An 18,889-nucleotide genomic window follows, 5' to 3' on the forward strand; every position below is an offset into this window, starting at 1 on the left:
TTGCTGGCATTTATTTTGCTTATGCGGTCCACTTGTACAGCCACTAAGTTTAGTTTAGAAATGGATGGACACAGTTAAACCATCGACAAATTCCCTTAGCTACCATCTCTAGACCTTGTTAACTCACACATTAAATTATCTTACTGTCAGGCCGAACCAAGCTCGTCATTTCCAACTGTTTCCAGTCTAATTACTAAGCTAAGCTAACTAGCTGCTGGCCCCACCTACACATCGCACATAGTGATCTTGTCAGCTAACTTTCCACAGTAAAGCAAACACTTATTTCAGACCAAAGCCTATGATGAAGCTGTTCTGTGGGTAGAAAGTGTGATTTTACTGCCTATTCCAGACTACACATCATCATCATCATCATCACGTGACGTTGAAAGAAAGATAATAATATCGAACATGTCGCGGTTCGCTGCAGTTTAAGCATTACATCAAATTACATGACACTAGGTCCCGGCTCAAACGCTGTGACAAGCGCACCGTCGCTGTCGATCACAATCGGCTTTAATTGATAGTGGCAGCAGCCAAATAGATAAATAATAATAAATAATATCCAAATACAAGGGTTGGTCTACTCGTCGTTCTCCAGCTCCGCCAGCTGCTTTCTTTCTTACTCTCCTCCAATGGCGTTGTTCCGAGGGGGGTGGGGGGGGAGCGAGGCCGACAGCTTGAGGAAGTCTTATGTCCTGCCACTTATATAGTAGCCCTGGCAAAGGAGAGGGTAGGCAGTGAAGTGAAGGATGTGGAGAGAGCGGCAGAAAGAGAGCCTGAGGGAAGCAGTCCGCTGGACATGCATATGGTCCTCTCCTAGGTTAGCTTCTCCACCGCTTCCTCCTCACCACTTACGGCCCCCTCGCAACCTCGTCTTATGGCACCTTTGCCAATAAGAATGGGCAAGGCAGCTGTAACCAAGCATGCTCAAGGCCACTGACCTGGAAATGTGGCTCAACCTAGCAAGCCCACTCACTAGCCCCTACTGGATTTGTATGGCCGGGAGAAAACACACACACACACACACACACAACACTCGACTTGCTGGCAGTGGCGTTATTGTTCTACAACACATGTGCAAATGCTCAGTCAAATATGTATATGAGCATGACGAGGCAGATTAAAATGTCAACATCCTCCAACACACTTCGTCGTGTTCACATCAACCGTTCGCGTTAAGTGAAGTGAACGCTTCAAAAGCTTAGCAAGTCAAGACTCTATGTCTGAGGGTTTTCTTTAAAGTGCTCGGCTGTAATTGTCTTTAGTTGGCTGTGATGGACATATTAAAATAAAATACCCCCCCCCCGATCCCCACCACACACACCTCCCATCCATCTTTACTTTATTTCATCACGTCTGTAAGATATCACACGGCGTGACAATTTCTTAACAAGCCGGCGCGCTTCAAATGTATTCAACGATAACCTATCATTTCACAAATTTCTACAAGAGAGCAAAGAAAAAAAAAAAGAGAGAGAGAAAAGAAGAGCGACACGCCATGTTTGTTCAATGGCTCGGAATGAGCGAAATTAACAAAGATGATGTGACACTATCTGTCATCAGCCATTACAAATCAATGGGCTCTCCACTCGCTGGAGCGTATTCCCAGTGGTTTCACTTCCTTAAAAGTACAGCAGGTATTTTAATGCGTGATGAAAGGCCCCGTTTCATGGGCGAGCATGAAATGTGAGGGACACATGACGACTGGGATGCGACCTCCCGTCTCGGCAGCCGGAGACGAGACGGTGGGGAGGGGGGGGGAATCAAGCGTCACTTTTGAGACGCGACGGCGAGCTTTTAACTGAAGTATCTCTACTTGTGTCACGTTTAGAAACAATTAGGGCCCATTTGATGTTTGATGCTTAGAGTGTGTGTGTGTGTGTGTGGTGGAGAGTGGGGGGGGGCTCATTTTAGACGTTTAGCATTTCAAGTATGCTGACATATTCGACTTAAGACAAAAGGAACGTCTTCAGCTGTGACGGCGTGATGGGAGACGACGCTTTAGCTCGTCTTACACCTGTGTCGTAATCAACCCACTTCACCATTAAACAAGTACCAGTGACCTAAATTGGCTCCATATCGCACGCTGATGTTACTCCTTTCATTCCATTATGATACACGTACATACGACAGCACGGCGCTGATTTTGAAGTAGGATGTTCACATGCTGTTGTTCGCTTGATCGTTTATTTCTGAACTTCTTTAAAACCTGTGAAAAGTTGGATTGAGGCTCGCCGCCAGACAAAGGTCACTCAGCCAAGAGCACAGAGAACATTCTCCTACTCCTCATCCCGTTTCTTTGGAAGTGTGGGTGGAGCGTGGGGGTGTCTCTCACACTCCCTCTCCCTGACACACTCCCGCCGCACTGCTGTCCTCAGCATCTCCGTGGGGCGGTGACTAATTGCCCCCGTAAATCACTGCGCGGGCCGCGCGATCCTCCGTTTATTTTTCCTGACAGTAATTTAGTGCTTGCTCTTTTACACACTTGTCATCGCGTGTTTTTCCTCACATTAGAGGCTGGTGGAAAAAGGACGGTAATTAACGGCGCGACGCGCGCTCGCCACGGCTCTTTCATCATGGTGTGATAATTGTGCTCCTTGTCTGTCACAGTAACCTCTCAGCTTCCCCTGGAACTTCCGCGGTGCTATTTGTCAACCCACCGAGAAACGGGGGGAAAGGAGGATTCTCGGGGCCTGGCTGCGATTCCTGCTCGCCTCGCCGCCGGTTTTCCTATTTGTACCGCGGCTGGGTCATTTATATTTCACACAAAACACGTCAAAAATATTAGCTCCGTCCTGCACAGGAAGATAAAAGATATATGGTAAACACACCTGAGTGCTTGATAGCTGAAGGAGCTCGACGCCCTCCTCCGCTTTTTATTTCCTTAGTCTCCTTTATTCCGGGGAAGGAGGGGAGGTCGCAGAGGAGTTGGCAGGGACAGGCTAATAAACAGTTCTTGAATTCATAGTGCTGAGATGCAAAAGCCGGGGCAGTGGGGATGCGCAGAACAGCTGAGGCCATAGAAAACCCATTCAATGAACTAATCTATTTACAGGGAAGCCCAGTTCACTCATCTCTTTAGAATTTACAGTGGGATAATGCAGTGTGTACGCTGTAGAACATGTCATATTCTATTTTTATCAGCTGTGGGCAGGTGATTCACTGTCTACCTTGTTATCCTCTGCTGTTCCACGCTGCGGATGCACAGTATCCATCACCCATAACCTGCACCCCAGAGGTTAAGTCATCAATAACTTTGCTGCTGAAAATATTGCAGAGGACTTGGAGGTTTGCGTAAGGTCCTTTGACTGGCTGTCCACGGCCCCCCCGCCCCCTCTCCCCGACGCACCCCTTTCTCCCAACTTCTCCCGGATTTTTTAATATCTTTATTCTCCTGTCACAGACAGGGGCTAATGGGATGTGTGGTCAAGATTTCAGGATCCATCACTGGCTTGCTGAAGAATTAGCATGGGCCCCATGCATCACCTGCCAGAGCTGTCAGGCCTGCTGTCTACCGCGCTTCATTATAGCGCTGGCACTGTGCTGCCTGTCTCCCCTCTGCGCTCGCTTCTCCCCAGCCACAATCCGTGGCCGGGGGGGGGGGAGAGGAAAAAAAAAAAAGAAGGCCCTACCACGCCCCTCAATGTCAGCCCTGGTCACCAGCCACTAAATTAGGATACACTGTCGCGCTTTTAGAAATTAGGAAGAGGAGCGGACAGAGCTTCTGACTGCAGAGGATGCTCTCAGAGACAAGTGATTCTCCCTCCCTCCTCTTATCCTTTCACTCCTCCTTCTCTCCGTGACATAGCTTTAAGTGTGTGTGTGTGTGTGTGTGTGTGTGTGTGTGTGTGTGTGTGTGTGTTTTTCCCGTCTTCTTCTTCTTCTTTTTTTTTTTTACACGAGTAAAAAGTCTTTAAAAACTATTAGGGTAATTAAGCAGCATTTGGCCCCTGTCGCACTGAAGGAACTATTTGATTACTCATGTCCCTCCGGTTGGGAGTAGGGGGGTACTGCTCTCATTTTTTTTTTTTTTTTTTTTTTTGGTGGCTAACCCCCTCGTGCCTCATTCGGAGCCCGGACCCAGAAAACCCCCTCGAGAGCCATTCTTTATGTCTCCTCTGTAGCGCAGATTAGGCCAGCAGTGCTAAGAAGGTCACAGCGAAAATGAAGAGAGCAAAGCAGGACTACAGCTGGGGACCCTGCCCCGGTCCTTTCCCTCTCCCTCTTATTAGCAAATCAAAGCTGCCTCCAGAAAGATTCACACTCCTCACCTGATTTTGTCCTTTTCCGCTAATCACATAGCCACTTTGCCTTGACTGACAGTTTTCTTTATAATTGGCCCATGATCTGGCAAGGATCTAATAACCAGAAAATCCCCTCTGAGGGTCCGCCAGGCTTGGGCGACCTGTCTACACACACACACACGCACGCACACACACAGCATCCACCATCCCCCTAACACCATCTGCAAAGGGCCGTTGCCATGCCACACTGTTTGTGCACGACAGCGGCAAGCTAATCTTAACGTTCAATAATACTGTGAATATTCAATGAGCAGCTCAGACAGAGGATCCACAGTAGCACACTCTAATTACTGTTCATTTGCCAGAGTATCAAAGCCTAATTACTGTTCATTTTAATGCTCCAGAGAAAAGGGAGGAGAGTCAAGGCAGGGTTAGAGGAAGATGCCCTCGAGAGATCAGTCAGTCAGCCTTTATCCGTCTCTCCTCTCCGCCGTCTCCGCTCGCAGCCCGGCTCATTGTCTCTGTGCGCGCCCCGCGCGCGTTTTTTTTTTTTTTTCTTTTGCGCGCCCGCGTGTTGTGTTGCGCTGCGCGAGTAAACATTCTGAATTTCTTCAAACAAACACGTTAATCAATCACAGAGACGGCTTAGAGGAGGAGAAGGGAAAAGGAAAAAGAAAAAAAAAAAAAAGAGGGAAAGAGACGAGAGCACGAGACGAAGGAAAGGAGACAGGGTCCATAATCCCGAAGCTTATTGTTTCTTTTCTCTTCTTTATCTGTTTAATGTGTTTTGGGTAAATATCAGACGCGGGGAGGGAGGGGACTGCCGTCATATTGTCTTTGCCTTCACCAGAAGAAAGCGCCCCTTGCGTTTTTTTTCCTCCCTCCTCTCTCTCTCTCTCTCACCTAATCCTGACAGAAGCCACCACAATCACTACCTGCCACCCATTTGACAGTTTCTGTCACCAATTAGCAGCTAAATCAGCATCTCTCCAAACAAGAAAACGAAGCAATTTATATGTCTATTATTTAGCGCTTGTCTAAGTGGGTATCCTTCTCTTTTCATTCGCACTCTTACTCCTTCACATTAGGAAAACAGACGACTGCGGTGCGGTTGGTGGCTCGCTGGTCCTCTCAGATCTCCGGGCTCCCCGCTACGGCACGGGAGGCCCCTTTGGGTGGGGGAATAAACCCTGTCTTCCCTTATCAGGAAGTCGTCCTGTGAATTCTCTAGCCCTTGCTCCGCGGAAATTTACAAGGCTTCAACAGCCCCTTTAATGAGGCGCGCCAAGCTGTTCGCCGGCTTTCCCCGTGATAGGATGTTAAATGAAAAGCCGCGTGCAACACGCAAGGTTTGTTATCATTCAATCTGCTCGGGACCGCAAACTGGTCATTATCCAGCCATTATTTTCCTTGATTTACAGTCGCGGGCGGAGGAGGAGATTGCCGCGGCTTGTTCTCCCCTCGGTGGGACGGATGGTAACCAGCTTGAAAATTTGCATTTACATGATCCGGCTGAGCAGCTTATTAGATCTGGATATTTATTTTCCACTTAAACCGATGTTTGATTACACGTTAATAAAGAACGGGGAAACCACAGAGCTGGCTGGGACTAACTGATCCTGCCCAGCGGTTTCTCTGGGATTTTGTGTAATGAAATGAGAGGGACAAAAGATGAAGATGCCTCGGTAGTTTATAATAGACACACAGACGAGGATGATTTGCAGGACAAGAACGGGGGAATGCACCCTGTAAAGTCGCGGCGATCCCTCAATGCAGCTAAACTGTTAGTGGCACGGAAAAGGTGATCATACGGGATAACAAAGACGTTCAAAGACACTGTTCAGATCACACAGAGATACTTCAGGCGGGCTGAGGCTGCAGTTAGGGAAGAAAATACCAAACATCCGCCCTATAAAATATGTCGTGATCTACAACAATGGCAACAAAGAGCAGCGCAAAAGGTGTCTCCGCGAAGTGGCAAAGTGGAACAAGACAGTGGGATTCAAATGAAAGCACGCGTCTACACGAGGGGAACCCAAAAGAGAAAGAGATGACACCTTAACTATTTAATTCTGTAGCGTGTCTTAATGAGATACAACAAACCGCGGCGTCTGACGGAAAAGAGCGGAACGCGCTCAAAGGAGGGAGTTCGCTTAATTATCTACTAATGTGACAGCTCACTGTTTATCAGTCTGTTTGCGGAACAAAGTGGCGGAAAATAGCTTAATAATGTCCATTACGATAATTAAAAATGTCCATTATAATATCCGGAGCCCAAAGTCAAAATCCCGGCAGCTCATTTGTCAAACCAATTCAGTTTTTGAAGGTTCTGAGTTGGGATGAATAATAAACGTAGGTGATGCTTCTCTATTCACTGCCTAATAATTTAACATTATGACTTTTTTTCAGTTATTACAGGTTTTGCAAACTGTTCCAGGGCCGTTTATGAAAACAATGGCCCCAAAGGATTTTTGCAGACATGCTTTAAGACATATAAAATAATTTGCATGTGATAGTTTTTTTTTCCACAGATCTGTTCAAGTATCTTGTAAAAACCTAATAAAGTTACATACAGTGCCCTTTTTACCAGAATATATTAATTATCAAATAGTTTTTCATTGCAAAGCTTTAAATCCTTAAAAACAATATTTATTCTATCTCACTCCACAATGTATGTGCGTGCGTGTGTGTGTATGTGTGCACGTTGGCCGAAAGTTTCCGATCCATTTGCATACTGGTGCACGTCTGGCCTCCAGACCAGTTGTTGATGTCACGCTATAAGCAGATTTACAGTAAAGTGAGCAGAGCGGTTAAGTGTGAAAACGTACACTATACCGCTCTGCACAGCGTAGGTCAAACATCCAGACGCACAGTTCAAGCAACAACAAGCCGCCAACTTGCCGTGAGCGGACCTCGACGTGAAGTTATTCTGTTCTGTCGACAAAATAAATCTGCAGACATATTTACTGTAGACTTTTTTTGTGTGCATTTTTTTCAACGACATCCTTATTTCTTTACGAAACCTTTTTAAAGCCGGAAAAATGAACTCCCGCTGACGCTCGGTGAATATTGTGTTTGTGTCTGTGGGGTGCTGCTTATTGAATAACTATTGACACCGTCGGTACAGAAAAGGAGTCCTGCCTCCACCTGACAGGACGTATGGGAATATAAAACAAATGAGCGTGTCAGCCGAAACAAAAATGGAAAAGAGACTAGAAGCTGTAATTGCTTATGGACATTTGCTTTAAGCTAAACGATGTCACACCTGACTTAATCAATATTTGCCTTAAAAACACATTTATAACCAAGTCACAATTGATGAATAAGTCACAACAGCGGCGTGTATCTCTAGTGTAAAGCAAAAGGTCATGATCTGTGACAGGGAGGTGGTGCAGGCGAGGGCTCCTCACAGACACGCCGGCTCATTTTCGGTTTTCCAGATGATGCATGTGATCCGGACAATGGGCTCATTTGCGCCGCGGCTAAGGAGGCGGGACCTTTGCGCACACCGTTCGACAAGGTAACGACAAAAGGTTTAAATTGCGAACTTGAGCTGGAGCTCCCGCACCTTTCCCGTGCATAAACGCGCAAAAACATACATAATTCCTGTCTCGCAGTTACTGTAACTACTGCATGCTGTCCACGGCACAGAACCCGGCACACACAGAGAAAATGCAGAGGTGAGCCCTTGGCCTGGAGTGCCCCTCATTTAAGACGATCGACAAAATCAATAAAGTGAAGTATGTTTCCTCGCTCTTTTGGCTCTGTTCCCGCTCCTGAAGCATTCCCTCAAGTAACCTACTCCAGCTGAGTTCTATTACTGCAGCTCTTCCCCCACGTGTATACACCCTCAACCGCTCTGTCTTCCCCTCAGCAACAGAAAACTCCACCAAGCACAAACTATACGGAGTTTTAGTCTTGATGGTTAATGCACCGTTGGAAAAAAACAAGCCCGGCTTCGACGCCAGCGCCAGAGAACAATCTTTAAAAGACTGTGCTTTAGACCAAAACGCCGCGTGTTGTCGTTGTGTAATGTAGTTCAATGGGAAAACAAATGCATCTGCTTTCGCTGCCCACTGAGGTAGGAGGAAAATCGAAATTGGGAAAACATACTTCATGAAATAAGTTAAATAAACGTACACTAAATGAATAAATAAGTAATTAAAGAAGATGACCGGACCAGATTGAGAAATATATTTAATTTTCTTTGTGCTAAGAATCGGATGATAAAATGATGATATTGTTCGGTGCATACCATCAAATGCTCCATTCAGTTATTCCAAAATCAACCATTTTGGTTTTAGGTTTACCAACCATGTAGTGCAGTGCCTAACTTGTCTACTTTTAGTGTGCCCAGCATTTGAAGCTTTTTATTTTAAATGAAGTCATTGATTCTATTAGTGTCAATTGTGTTTACAGTATGTAGAGCCATGTTGTCAGAGCTAGGGTTAGGGTTAGGGCTAATAGGTCCATTTGTATGCCAGGGTTAGGGTTAAGCCATTTTACATCCATGTATTTGGCATCACTTTTTAAATCTCAAAGTTACCAGAGAAATTAATACATCACATGCGAAATCAACCCAAACTCCAACCTGGTCTTTGAAACATCATTTTTGTGGTATACATTAGACATCATTCTCCCAACACCCTTCGAATTTCATTTTAAAACAGATGATGCCTCACAACAAAGCTCTCCTCAAGCATCCCAAAGACAGCTTTGTGCTGAACCATCACCAGTCTGAATAAATGTATTAAGAGAAAAAGGTGCTGCTTTTACTCTTATTGTTTTCTTTTCTCAGTGTTCCCAATTAACTAGCACCTTGCTGGGTGTGCCCTCTGTCCGTTGGGTACTGTACAAATCGGAGGGGGACTGAATAAACCATGGGATTTTAATTCTTTGATGGGCACAGAGGCATCCCCAGGCTGTGTGTCTATCAACATAAAAGTAAATCAACTGTGAGAATGTGTTAAATATTAAATCCATATCCAGATTTTGATACACTTTTATCCATAAAACATTGATATAATGGTTATTCATAAGAAACTCGCTTCTCCAAAATATAGAGTGCGTACCTGCTTAGCAAATAATTGTCGAGTATAGCTCGGTAAGCTTTCGCGGGGGTCTTTCAGGAACGGTTTCTGCAGGCCAACACAACCAGCCAAAACAAAACATTAACTTTTAAAAAATAACTTGCTTTCTTTCTTGCCAAGAGGGAGATAAGATGACGAACACGGTTCTCAGTCTGGAGCTTCAGGCCCATGCGGTGATTAGCTTAGCATAGAGACGTGTAGCGGGGAGGAAACAGTTGGCCTTGCTTCTTCTAAAGTTAAAAAGAGCTTCAGGACTTCTAAAGCTGGCCACGGAACAAGCTCTATCTTGTTCCTTTAATATGAACATAAAGAGGATTATGTAAAAGCCCTATACTTAACACATTGACAGGAACATTGTATCCATGTTCTCACATTTTCAGAATATAAATTTAGCTTAGCTTAGCATAAAGATTGGGTAAAGCAGCTAACCTGGCAACATGTGGTGAAGAAATTTAACAATAGCGTTTTATTTATGATATTATGACGTCACAGGGAAAGTGACCTTTAACTTGTTAGATGTTTCTGTGTAATTCTGTCATAATTACATTAGGATTGGCTGAGTTATAGCCCAGAACATGTTTGACGGGGTCACAAAACCTCCTCAGACTGTGAATGTCGAATCGCTTTATAACAGTGTTCAAGTGAGTTTGTGCTCGGCCGGCAGTGATGGTTGCTACCTGAGGAGTCAGTAAAAAAAAACAAAGGTGGAATCTCAAAGATGATGTGTTCATGCACACTTTATTTGACGCAGATGCTTGTAGCAGCTCTGTATAAGGTCATACAAGGTGCAGCTTCCAGTGTAAAAACTGAGTTAAGCTAACTGTATGCATGTACTATAAATGTTATAATTAATTTGGTAACCCTAACCCTAACATGAAAGTAGTAATGCTCTTTTCATCTAACCATTGGTTAAAGAAAAAAAAAAAAAAAGAAAGCATATCGTCAGGAATGGTGGCTATTCCTTCAAGCAGCTGATTATACACACTGACGCAAAACCGCTCATTGCGTGTAAAATGAAAGCAATTTTGATATTTTACAAAACAATTTTGGTTTGGCCTCAGAAAGGCTTGACTTTGTGCCGTACGGTGATAAAACCCGGCTTCAAACCACCTTTGCTTTGTGTTCTATTAAGAACTCTTTGAGGTGTGAGAGATGAGGGGGGGAAACAAAGCTCAAGTCTGCAAGGTCAAATCTTTGGGTTCATAGACCCCGAGGAGGTAAATTGATTGTTGAGTGTAAGGGGAGGGGTAGGAGGTAAGCATTTAACTGCTGACAGACAAACTCTGGCCCTTCAGGGCAAAGCAGGCAGCACATTGCTTGACATCATTTCCACGGGCCTCTGTTTCACAATTCTCTTCTGTTCAATGGGGCAAGACCCCGCGCTTTTGTTGCAATTAACCCATTAGGAGGAGCCCTTTCATTCGCAGGTGATTCCACACTCCCTCGCGTATCTCAATAACACTATTTTGATCGGAGGCAGTGTGGCCCGCAGACATTTGCTGGATAAATTCTCCTGAAAAGCGGGAGATGTTTCATCAGAAGCGATGGCTCGCGACTAGCGCCGCTCCATCAAAACTTAACCACGTTTTGTGGAAACGAACAACCTTAGCCACACTTTGTGTCCCTCGGCTGGGATAAATGTGTTGTTTCTGCTGTGTGTGTCGTATACAGCCCACGATAAAAATAAATGACTCTTACCCTTGGTGAAAAACATAAAAGTATTTAAAAATTGACCCCTAGGGTCTGCTTTGTCCGTGGCTGGAGGCATTATTATACCCTGGTTGTCACAAAGTACCCCCTCAGGTCATTACTCCCGGGCAGCTACGCACCCTTTGGCAGACAGAGGCTGAGCTCTATTATCTGGGACGCAGAGAGAGGGGCTGTAGCAAAGAGGAGAGGGGAACGAGGGGGACACACTGGCCGTGGATCTGAGGAAACGGGGATGTAGCGGGGAGACGGCACCGTTCTGATGTGACGTTTTCTGGGGCCTCGCCCAGGCCTGGAAGCCGCCCATTTGGGACAGGTTCTAGTGGTAGCTGGCATGTGCTGGCAGGGAAAAACTTAACCCAATCACGAACATAATTGCATATTTTTTCATCTGCTTTTCATTTGATGCATATATTCTCTTTAGTTAAATTGTTTCCTTCTCGCCAGTTCCAGCCCATTGGAGTGCAGATGAGAGCGATAGTTGTTGTTTTTTTTGTTTTTGTTTTTTTCTTTTTGGTGCATAAAAATCAAAGCAAAAGCTCATTGTGAAACACATCGGGAACGGCATCCAGAGGCCAAACAAAGAAATATATGTCAAGCCGGAGAGTCGTCACAACGTTCAGGGGATAATGTATACGAAAACAATAAGCCAACTCTTTAAAATCAAAACCTGGGTATCTAGGTGGGTAATATACAGAACACGGATAGATATGTGAACAGGCTTGTCAGTACAGCAATTAGGGTTCATTCACTTCCACTGCACAGCAAAGCCAAATGTAAGATATATCGACTAGGTGTGTAAAATACCACAATCCTCTGGAACCAATGCCAGCCTTAGGTTTTTAAAAAATCTCTTACGTAACTATGTGTAATTCTTTAAAAAACTGGAATATACACACAAGGCAGGTTTTAAAAGCCAGAAGAAATTTTCTGGACGTACCACCTCAACCAAACTAAACAAAAACACATAGTGACACTTGCAGCTTTGTCACAACTATGTACTCTGCGGAGTTACATGACAAGGAGTTTTACTATTTACTTACAGCAACATGCTTTATGTTGACGAAGATAAACCTAATTTGGATTAAGTATTTCATTTGGGATCAGAATCAGTGATCTCCAGTAGTTAGAGGATGTGTAGAGGCTACCATGTTCACATTGGTCACCATTGGTCATCGCCATTTGTTGTTAATTCCACATATATACTGTCTATTGGCCTCTCATGCCAAATTAAAGCAAAACTTCAAAGATTGCACATAGTTTTTGATGGCTTCACAATTCTGTTTTAATGATGTTTACAGTCAAATGTGTTCGATGTGTGGTTTTAATTTATTAATTACTTAAGAAATTACTTTTTGGAGTTTTTTTTTTCTTTTTTCATTTTTATTTCATTAGAAGAACTGTAGGCAGGTGCGAGGGGCAAACAAAATTTGCTTCTCCGCGTTTTCATCAAGTACTCTTGCTCTAAGAAGCCCCTAGTATTATACCCTTTAGCAGTAATAATGTTTTGTCTGAGTTTCAGGCATAGTTGCCTGGCATCGGCTTACTGAGATGTTTGGCCAGTATCTCATGCTAAATTCCTTCAGATTGAGGATGTTTGAAAGGTTTTCTTGTCTATTCTGCCCATTTCGAATACAGAATTCATAGTTATTTCCGTGGTTGCTTCGCTGCCCCAGTCCCCGAGGCAGTGAAGCAACTTTCAAAACCATAACATTTCCACCGCTGTGCTTCACAGCTTGTATGAGGTTGTTCTCCTGCAAAGTTTTGGTAAGCACCAAATGTATCCAGCGTTACTGTGGCTGAGCAACTGCGCTTTTGATCCGTCTGTCCGGAGAACGTCTTGCTAATAAAGCAAGGAAGGTGTGTTGTTGGGGAAAGTACAGCGCAGGTATCATGCTGGGGATCCAAGTTCAGAAAGTGTCAGAGCTGGAGAAGTTTAAATGAGCGGTCGTCACATTTTGGGTGCGACCGTTGCCAACTGACCCGAGTACGGGAGTAAACTTTTAGAGGCGCTGGCAGGACTTGGCGAACCATGAGGACCAAATTCTCCACAGTCCACCTCCAGCGCCCTCCAGCATCCCTATTCTTAATACCGTGAACAGTGCCCGGTTCATATTTTGCACATACCTCCACAGACTGTACAGATTCTTTATATAAAATTGTAGCACCTGTTTTTAATGTCTTATTTTCTCTTACTATGTTTACCGGTATTGTGGTGCACCAAACACTAGGACTAATTCCTATACGGACAAAGCTAACGGACCAATAGACACAAACCCACTGACTGAAAGATTCAAATTTTCAGATTTAAAGTAATATAATGTTACAATCCTGCAATAAAATCTGCATTTATTTTAAATAACTTTAATGCTCTACCGGCTCTAATGTGCTTTTTCTGTTTAGCACCATGTTCAACTTTATGTCCAGCAACGTGGATCCAGTCATTTACGGTATAAGCTCTTATGGATTTTACGCAATCTCTTTTGCATGAACTATGAGACATCTCATTTGAGGAAATGAAGGCTAAAGCCGATTTTTTGCGCAATGACTCATTCATTACCTCTTTAGTTTGGAGACAGCCGATCCGCCATGCTCCGCGTCCTCACTGAATTTCTTCCCCTCTTCCAGGGAATCACATGTGCACGTCAGCCCGCCAATCAAACATGACAGCTATTTACACTCACTGGGTGAGATGAAAGGTTCTGGGTCTATCACTCAGGCCTCCGTTCACCTAAGAGAATGGGAAAGAAGACAGACAAAGCAGGAAAAAGAGCCTGTAAATTTTTATATTCTGGGCTGTCTCGGATGCTTTGCTTTTGGCAGGCAGGCCGACGCGCACACAAGGCTCACACGGGCAACGTGCTCGTGTGTGTGTGTGTGTGTGTGTGTGTGTGTGTGTGTGTGTGAGCGTGTGCAGAGTTACAGCAGAAACAGACACACTGTTACTAATACCGCAGCGCCGGTCTTTGATGTTCAAGGTGCTGTATCTGTTGTGCATGCCTGTCCTCTCAAATCATTTCCAGCACCGGGAGTAAAACATGGAAACAAAGGCAAACAACATATTCAAAAGTGTCAAACGACACATCTGGTGTTTCATGTTCGCTGGATGACGGTGACACAGAAGCGGCTTCACTCAGCGAACGTGCAGGACAGGCTAATTGACACAGGCTGCTGCGGAGGGTGAAAGGTTACGGAGGCAGAGGGAGTAGCCATCGTGCCGTGCACCCTCTTACAGTAAAATTAACCCTAATCAGACCGTGGATGAGGCTTCAAATTCACTTTTTAAAAGGAGAATTTGACTCCAGCATCACCGCACAGAGCAGTAGTATCTGTTATTCAAGTCAGGCATAGAGTAAAACACTTGAACTGATACTTTGTATATTGTACATTCTGGGGCCTACGTGGAAAATGAAGGGTCTATGATAATAATACCTTTTGGAAAATACATCATGTATTTGATTTAAAGGTACAGATTTAACTTCTGTCTAATGTGTGATATCAATCTCTAAACGTAGGGAGTATCAGCACAAAGTTGTTTTTAAATTTCAACAAAAATCGTTAGTGACACTACTCACCAATTCATGGTACAATTAAAACTTATTTAAACGTTTTTTTTGTTTTTTTTACTCTACAGTGCTTGTTCAATGTAGCAATGTGAAGAAAACACGACTAGCCAGTTCGAGCTAATCGTACATATGTTGCAGTCAAGACAAAATGATGACGCTTCCAAGACTATTTGTTTAGGAAACTGTGCGAAAACAGGAAAATTCTATGAGTACGTTTCTTTAATAATTACAATCTAATCCATGTACTGCATGTATTGTGAAGACTCGTCAACACTTCATCCCACTGTAGCCAAAATATAAAAAAAAGGAAGGTGCCATCTTTGCGCATCGCTAACGTTTTTTTCAGTTGGATTCCGATTTCTTGAGAGATATATATCGTCTTCCAAATCTATAATGCTGCCACATATCAGCTTCCAGTCCCGACGGTGTTTGCTCAGGTTTGTAGCTTCTGTCACATTTTGGATCTCCTTTCGCATGTGGAGTTCTAAACAGACGGATGCAGGAAATAGCATATATCCAAAATAAATAAATAAATAAATAAATCTATCCAAGGATTTTATGAATCAAAAAGCAAACTTTCAAACCCAGCTCAAGCCATGTTAAGTCTTGACTTAATGCAACTTTCATCTTCTAGTTAAATATAATATTTGAATAAAACAATTTACTGATAATTGCCAGGTATCCAGCTATACATTGAATAGGGCTTACGTTATTTCGTGCTTTAGTACTTTCTGAATTTTGCATGTACTCTTGCTCCTATAACTAAACTGTATAGAAAGGTTGGCTGCGCTTCGTGCTTCCTAGCTATAAAAACAGCATTAATTTAGGGATTAAAGGGGTGTTAATGACCTGTGCCACAACCTGGACCACAGTCAAAGATATTCCTTTCCTCTAAATGCAAATACGATTGCAAGTAAATGCGGGTCGCAAAAATATTACCACGACTAAATCAGTGCGCATGATTAATGCAACATAGAACAGATCAGGAACTGACTGACTGCTAAAGGACAGCTGGGACTTTAAGCTCCAGTAATAACTGCACAGTTCTTTTTAAAACAACAAAGGCATCCATCTTGCAGCATGTGCCAACGCCGGCATCAGAAATTATAATGAAATGGGGGGGGGATGGAAAAAAAAAAAAAAAAAAAAAAAGCTGCGTGCATTTTATAAATCATTTTTCAAAAACAATAATAGACGCCGAAATAAATATGACAATTATTGGCCGAGGGGAAACTTTTCAAATAAGCAGGTTTACGGTAAGTCATATCACTTGGTAGTTGATCATCATGATCACTCCGGGATTGTCCCAGAAGGTGGCACATTTATTAGTATGCAACAGATGTGGGGCATGCGTTTTCCTCGCCGCGGCTTGCGAAATTGGTCTTTTGGTGGCAGTATAAATATGACGAACTGTAGCCTATAACAAGCACGGAATGCCACAGAAGGACAAAAACGTCCAAATGAGCAGCAAAAGTCGTGGTGTAGCTTCTTTACAGCGGTGCCATCAGTGATTGATCTACACCCCGCTGAGCCACTACAGGAAATAAAGTACAGAGCCTATAATTTAGTTGGAAAACAATGCGTGAGACCGTCGGCCTGCGTATCCATTTCAGCGCAAGCATTCCCTGGTGCAGATAGATCATTAAACAACCAGGCGCTTAGCAATATGGTGCAGTCAATGTCACTGAAAAGATGGGACAATAAAGGGAGGTAAGGGGGGGGGGGGTTGCAACAGCAGGGAGAGAGCATGGAGATGTATTAATGTCACATAGGCTTTAGCCTGCCTCCTTAAGCCCTGCAAAGAGTCAGCCAAGCCAATTTCCATTATCATATTGATTGAAATAGTTCATCATAGTGTAATTTTAGGTTTATCGCCACCCGGTTGGGAATAAGACCAAAGCATTATCCAACAAAAGCTATTGTTCCAGGGGACGTTTCGCTGTTCCAGTTCATTGATGGAGTTGATTAAGTTTAAATGAAGCAGACACTGGATAAAAGTGAGGGTATTGACCAGCGAGCGGTGTGCCGCGCTTGAAAAAAGCCTGATACATGCGGAAAAGCAAGATTTGCTAAATGCTCTAATCTTCAATCAAATCTCACATCAATACAGACAAAGTTTGGTAATGAGAGATTCAATGAAGCATGCAGCAGAGAGAATTAATCCCCCTCGCCTAAACTGAGTTCAACTTTGAAGCTTGCTCCTCAGGATAGATAGTTATCTAAATGCTAAATAAGTAACGTATTGTACTTTTCACAGCATACTAATCATTTGTTCATTTTGTCTCCATTATTTGTTCTCTCGCTCTTCCCGTTGTTGACCTGGTGATTAGATCAACCTTGGGTAGTGCAGTGGAGCAAAAGACTCCTGGGGAGGTTACGATGCCCAGTAGCCCATAATCTTCAGATTTGTGGGGACGCTTTCACTATACGCTGTTACAGTGGGACAAAAAAATGTCGGGTATTTAAAGTGTACTTAAAATACTTTAAGTAAAATACTTTATTTAAATTAAACAGGTTACTGCACACTGGCCAATTGGTTATGAGGAGGTTACTCTGAATTATCCAAATAGCGGTTCGCTGGTGTGAAGAAAATAATTATTTTTTAGATAATTTAAGATTCTGATTCTGATGTTTATAGCTCACTGTTATACAGCAGGCCAATGGTTCCCAACCTTATGACCTGGACACCACTGAAATAGGCCCACATTGGTTATGTGACTGATATTTTTGCTGCTATGCTAAAACAAGAAAAAAAGCTCAAGCGATCCCACTTAAGCTATAAACTGGCCTGCAACTGTCTGCAAAATAGTTCGATGTCACTAATGCTAGGTTTAAAATAAATAGGAATTTTTGATATTGATCTTTGAAACATCAGGTGTCGATTCATAAAATTCTCAGATCAATTTTGTTTTGAAATATCTCTAAATGAACTGACACTGAACTGAATCACATCTAAGTCATGCGAATCAGATTTGAATCAATTTAGGAAATCGGCAGTGATACAACCTTATGTCACAAAATGCAGCTGGTACAAACAAATTATTCAAATGAGATTTGTGGTGAGAATTGAAAATTTTTACCCTTGGGCGGGTGAATATAAAAGCAACCTTCTGGTGTCAAAGGCTGCAAAAGTCTAGTAACTACAAGGAAAACATGCCTTCCAGTAGTTGCTATACTATTATTATTGCTATTAGTTAATGAAAAATAAAAAAGGTGTATCGTTTTCTTCCTAGTCCTTTTTATTAGCTTGTGACCCTTCAGTCTGAATCTTGAGACCTGTTGGAGGATCGCGAGCCGCAGGTTGGGAACCACTGGACTTTATCAGATGGTAATACAATACCGCACATATCACAATGTTGGTCAAACGCTGTGGAACCTTAGAGAGAGAGAGCTAGTGAGAGAAGAGCGTCGTGTGTGTCAGGTGTTGATAGTGTTGCTGTACCTTCAGCGGATCAGACTCCATCAATCTGTCCGAAGCTCATCCTTGATCCCCAAACGGTGTCCTTTATCAGGTGTTTGCACACAGTTGTATCCAGACGGATAACTGGCGTTGACCGTCCGCATTAAATTGCTTGAAACCGTTTCAACCCGTATTTTACCTGTATTTTACACGTCTGCGCGACCAAAGAAAAAAAAACGCGCGGTTTACCTGTATTTCCGGGATTTCGGTGACCTCATGACCAAAATCGGCGTCACGTGGCCTTTGAAAATCGGGATCCTGTAGAGTAAACATTTAATTTATATTCTTTTAAATTAATTTTTAAATGTATGTTTATTGGGTCACATGAATGTCACTGACACGTATATATCTTTATGTCCCGTTTTATTTTTGTTTTGTTTTTGTTTGTTTTTGCACTGGACTTGCTGCCCTCCATACCCTATAACCTTGCACATCTGAAATGATCAGCACCTGGAATGATGTGTGGATGTATAACCTCTAGCGTGGTAATTCACAATCACAGACATCTAAATAAACAGTTTACAATAACAATAGTGTCATAAAAAACATTCCTCTTCGAAACTGGTACGATTGTTAAATCCATTGCTATATGCTGTGCTTTGATTATTACTGATGCACATGAAACTCATTTTAATATGGTATTTGTTGAGATTGAGTGTATTCTTGCTATTTTTTTTATTTTTTCTTTAGCAGTGTAGCACATACAACACGACCTTCTTAAATAATAGTTAAGAGTAAATAAGATTTATTTAAATATGCAATTCATATTTTACGTGGACATTTTAGTGCAAATGGTACAAATTGCGGTCATGTTGGACAATT

At 43.1% G+C, this 18,889-nt stretch overlaps 1 long non-coding RNA gene across 2 annotated transcripts in view; it reads right to left on the bottom strand.

The window, feature by feature from the left end:
* Nucleotides 1-18,221, bottom strand: part of LOC125009941 — a 70,171-nt gene extending 51,950 nt beyond the window's left edge. For both annotated transcript variants that reach the window (XR_007112997.1, XR_007112998.1), the window contains exons 1-2: nucleotides 18,050-18,221; nucleotides 13,602-13,772 (exon numbers count right to left, since the gene is read on the bottom strand). This is a non-coding gene — a long non-coding RNA (uncharacterized LOC125009941). The remainder of the gene's footprint in view (nucleotides 1-13,601; nucleotides 13,773-18,049) is intronic.
* Nucleotides 18,222-18,889: the final 668 nt, after the last annotated feature.

This window comes from Mugil cephalus, chromosome 6, assembly GCF_022458985.1.
Source record: "Mugil cephalus isolate CIBA_MC_2020 chromosome 6, CIBA_Mcephalus_1.1, whole genome shotgun sequence".
Lineage (NCBI taxonomy): Eukaryota > Metazoa > Chordata > Actinopteri > Mugiliformes > Mugilidae > Mugil > Mugil cephalus.